Below are 5,376 nucleotides of genomic sequence, written 5' to 3' on the forward strand. Positions count from 1 at the left end.
ACCTAAGCCTGTAAAAGCAAAATTTATCTTAAAGTTGTGTGTGAAATGCAGTTCTATCAGTTGTTGGTTTGTGTTCTCATCTCGGCTTGTCTAAAAAGTCCTCAAATCATCAAGTAAATTCAGATTAAATTCAGAATTAAAGTTTATTACCTGGTAGGGTGTTCTCTCCAAGCGCTATTTCTGATTCTCTCTCCAACGTCGCTACTGAACTTTTTACTCTTTAAACCAGATGAACTGGTTTACGAGGTGCTGAAACATTTCTAAAGGTTGGCCAATCACAGCACACATGTCTAAACAAGTGTGAGAGAGTTCAGAGAGGTATGTCTTCATGAAAAAAGAAAACTGGAAATGCAGCATTGTTGAGTGTGTGATAGTTGATTACTGTAAGTCACTCATATTTTCATCATATGGAGCAGTGGTTTAACCTCACACTCCCCCAGTGGACAGCAGAGGAACTGCAAAAAAGGCAAAATTATTATTTTTTTCTGTTTTGCAAAGTACAAATTATTTTAAATATACGGCTCTGGAAAAAAATAAGAGTTCACTTAAAAAATATAATTTTCTTTGATTTTACCGAATTTAAAATATAATGAAATATAATCAAGAGGAAGATGGATGATCACAAGCCATCAAACCAAACTGAACTGCTTGAATAAAGTTATCCAAAAGCAGTGTGTAAGACAGGTGGAGGAGAACATAATGCCAAGAAGCATGAAAACTGTGATTAAAAAAAACAGGGTTATTTCAGCAAATATTGATTTTTTAACTCTTAAAACATATAACTTTTTTGCGTTATTTGAGGTCTGAACGCTCTGCATCTTTTTTTGTTATTTCAGCTATTTTTCATTTTCTGCAAATAAATGACAATATTTTTATTTGGAATTTGGGAGAAATGTTGTCTGTAATTATAGAATAAAACAACAATGTTCATTTTACTCAAATATATACCTATAAATAGCTAAATCAGAGAAACTACATGTTTCTATGACCACATAATGTCTATTGTAAAAGAAGCAGGGTCTGAAATGGTTAAGATGCAAAGTTAATAAATAAAATGATAAGATGTTTATTAATTTGCATAATAAAACATGTGTTAAGTTAGTCAAGTTAAGTTAGTTGATTGGTTTGGTGTAGTACAGTCACAGGCAGATAAAGATAATAGATTAACACGCTAGTTGTGTTATTAATCAGAGTCTGATTGAAGTGGTTTTTCTATGCTATATGTTTTACACATCATGGATAAACGGTTAAAAACAGAATATTTGGCAACAAAAGACCTTAAAGCTGCAGCATCTATAAGTGAAGCAGATTATTGACAAGAACCAAGAAAAGAGAACATATAACTCCAGCTCTCGCCCCACTTTATTGGCTACCAGTCCAATACAGAATACAGTTTAAAGTGCTTTTAGTTGTTTTTTAAGCATTAAATTATCTGACAGCTTCTTATATTGCAGATTTACCATATTTATACAGTATATATCTGTATAATGTAGTGAAATACATCTGTGGATTATCTGTGATTTAATGTCTCAAATTGTGAGTTAAAGCAGATTAGAACTGAAGTGTGTATAAAAATATTATATTTAGATAGTAGCTGTGCTAGCAAAAGTATTCAAACCCCTTGAACTTTTTCACATTTTGCCACCTTACAACCACAAACCTAAATGTGATTAATTGAGATTTTAAGTGATAATCCAACAGAAAAATGCATGTAATTGTAAAGTGTAATGATATATGAATTAAAAAAAATAATCAAATAAAAATGTGAAAAGTGTGATGTGCAAAAGTATTCAACCCCCTTTATCAGTACTCAGTAATGCTACCTTTCACTCGAATCACAGCCATGTCTTGGTAGGTTTTTAGAAACAGTTGTAGAATCCTTTTTTACTCATTTTTGAATGATGGATTGATGGAACAGTGCTCATTGGGATGCTTAAAACTGGGGATTTGTTTTTATAACCTAACCCTGCTTTAAATTTCTTCTCCACAACTTTATCTCTGACCTGTCTGGTGAGTTCCTTGGTCTTCATGATGCTGTTTGTTCACTAGTGTTCTCTAACAAAACACTGAGGCCTTCACAGAACAGCTGTATTTATACTGAGACTAAATTACACACAGCTGCATTAACTCTATTAACTAAGTAAGTGACTTGTGTAGGCAATTGATTGCACTGGATTTTATTTAGGGGTTTCAGAGTAAAGGGATCTGAATACTTTTGCACATCACACCATGTATCATTTTCGTTACACTTCACAATTACGTGATACTTTGTGTTGGTCTATCATTTAAAATCTAAATAAAATACATTTAAGGTTGTGGTTGTAAGGTAATAAAATGTGAAAAAGTTCAAGGGGTATGAATACTTTTGCAAGCCACTGTAATTATTATAATTATTTAATTAGGATAATAACAACTGTACGGTATGATACCATATTAAAATCACAGCAGTGTCACATTTCAATATGTTAATAATATATTCACCATAAATCATCCTAGTAGTTAAAGAGATGATCATTAATAAATGTGTAATAACTGTGTAATAACTGTGTAATAACTGTGTAATAACTGTATAATAACTTCTATACTATAGAACAGCTGAACAGACAGTGTAATAATTAGCATTATGTGTCTCAGTATTTTAATGGTAGAATCACAGATACCACATAACTATGTCTATAACTATAAACTACAATAGTAAAACTATGGCAGCATCATTAATTAAACATAGTGATCATAAGGAAGCACAGTAGTTCAGAGTAATGTTATGGTTATATATGCAATAACTACAGTTACTATATAAAATCATAGTAAAACCATAGTAATTCTTTTGTAAGAGTAACTAAGAGCTAGATTAATTTAATAGATTAATGATGAGCTTCCAGCAGCTGATCAGCCAATAGACTGCACTAGAAAATCAACACATAGAAACAACAGTAAAATAAACTAAACACTGCACTTTATTAATATATGAAATAAACAGGCAGCATTAATGCTAAAAGTCTCTCTTTACACTGCAAACATGATCATTACAGACAGTAGCTGTGAGGGAGAGCTGGCATCCCCCCACAGGAGGGAGGCAGAGAGCCACCACTCAGCCTGAATCCAGACCTGCTGCTAGACTGGTTTCCACCACCAGAGGGAGGCAGAGAGCTTCCTCTTATCTCATCATTCATCATCTGCTCCACATGAGCTCTGGTCTATTTACAGTTTTTTACAATCACTAACATGCTTTTATCTGATCTGTATTCACATTTTCAAAACTCTAAATACGCTTAACTCAACATCTGTCTGTTGTGGACTAAACTGTTCATACAGTTCATGTAGCGATCACACAATATGTATTCAATTAGCATGTTTTATACATGCTTACATTTTATTAACAAACTAAATTATCCACTAACACAGTTCTGGATTTTTCTTATCTTATTTACAATTGCTTTAATACAGCATGCTAAAATTAAATATCTCATGTTACAAACCTTAAATACAGAATATAACTGCTGTTTTTACAACAATAGCATGTGTAAATCTATTATAACTAATACATAATTTTGAATTTACACATTATTAATAATAAATAAAAGACTATGATAAACCAACCAGAGCTGGAACTGGATTTTATCATTAGACATAATGCTGTCTGTGACATGAACATATAAAAAAGGGGATTTTTGTTTTGGACTGAGTGTGGCCAGTGTAGCTATTGGAGCTCATAGAGAGAGAGAGAGAGAGAGAGAGAGAGAGAGAGAGAGAGAGAGAGAGAGAGAGAGAGAGAGAGAGAGAAAGAAAGAAAATATCTCTGGATGGAGGGAAAGTAATAGTTACTCCAGGAAAAGGTGTAGTTAAACCAGGACAAGGGAGAGAGGAAGAGTTGGGTCAGGATAAGGAAGAGGAACAAAGGTGCCAAAAGTATTTACATTCATTACTCTGTAGGTAGAAGTATAGATACCAGAGTTTAAAATATAAATACTTCTGTAGAAGTTGAAGCATCAACTCAAGTATCAACTTTTACTCAAGTAAAAGTGTAAAAGTTCTGGTTTCAAAACTAAAAACTATGAAAGTTAAAATAAAATCAAATAAAATTTGATGAATTATCTGCTCCTGGCATAGTCCTTTATTTCTCCAAAGGACTGGAACATTTATAAGAATAAAAACTACTAATTTTATAACTTATTTTGCAGTAAAGAATGTGTTTCTGTATTCTGTACTCCTATGGGAAAAACAAATATTTATGCACTGTTTCTTTAAGAGTCCCCACCAAGTGTTGTTAGTAAAAGTAGAAATGATTCAGTAAATTTGCTCAATCTGCCTCTAATTACTGACTTTATTTCAGCAGTAAAAGATCTGTTCTTGACTGGAGTCTCTCAGTGCAGCACTTTCACTGTGGTTCTCATTCTAATGCAGAACAATCACAGATCTGCTCATTATAAACACTGATACATATTTTCATTTACATTAATTAGATGTAGACTGTGTTTATATGTATTATTGTTATTATTATTTATTATCATTAGTTTCTGTGTAGGATCTGAATTCCTGTTGATGTTAATATTATAAAGTTAGCTTATTAAGTGTCTCTGATTTATTTGTTGGTAAATGAAACATTAAAGCTCTTCCTAAAATCAGACGTATTTTGAGATCAGTAACTACAGATGAATCTGAGGGAGAGTTTAAATTGTACAGTAGTTTATAATTAGAGGATCAAACGGTTTAATGCAGCACTGAACTCAGATTAGCTCTGTACAGAATAAGAGAAGTGAATCTCTGAACACACACCTGTTCCTGCCTCTGTGTGTGTGTGTGTGTGTGTGTGTGGGTGGGTGTGTCTCCTAGGTGTGACTCCGCCCACTCTCATGGTCCCGCCCCCCCTCCAGTGTGGAGCTGCAGCAGGTGAAGGCCACACTCCTGTGTTTCTCCAACAAGAGCTTCCCTCAGACTGGAGGCTGAGCTGGAAGGTGGGTGGGAGCAGCTGGAGCTCGGGGGTCAGACAGAGTCCCGGGCTTCTGCAGAAGGACCACGGCCTCCACAGCTGGAGCAGCACCCTGACCCTCCAGGAGGAGCAGTGGCTGAAGAACACAGTGACCTGTGAGACCACCAAGCACCTCCAGCCTACTGTCAGCAGGACACTGAGGAGAGAGCAGGACACTGAGCAGTGAGGACCACCAGCCTCTGCTTTACTCAGCTCACTTTCTTCTGCTTCATTTAGGATTTAAAACAGATTTGAGCTTCACTGCTGAAACACTGATCTTCTGTCTAATAGAAATAAAAGGATTTTGGATTCAGTGTTTGTCTTTTTGTACAAACTGTTTAAATCACAATTTCTTCACACTATAGTCTAAAATAATGAACTTAAAACCCTGTTTTCATAATTAAAGA

General features: G+C 34.4%; 1 pseudogene; it reads left to right on the forward strand.

Moving 5' to 3' along the window:
* Window positions 1-4,866: 4,866 nt before the first annotated feature.
* LOC111190728 (Ig kappa-b4 chain C region-like) lies at window positions 4,867-5,166 on the forward strand (annotated as a pseudogene).
* Window positions 5,167-5,376: the final 210 nt, after the last annotated feature.

Source organism: Astyanax mexicanus, unplaced genomic scaffold (assembly GCF_023375975.1).
Source record: "Astyanax mexicanus isolate ESR-SI-001 unplaced genomic scaffold, AstMex3_surface scaffold_32, whole genome shotgun sequence".
Classification (NCBI taxonomy): Eukaryota; Metazoa; Chordata; class Actinopteri; order Characiformes; family Acestrorhamphidae; genus Astyanax; species Astyanax mexicanus.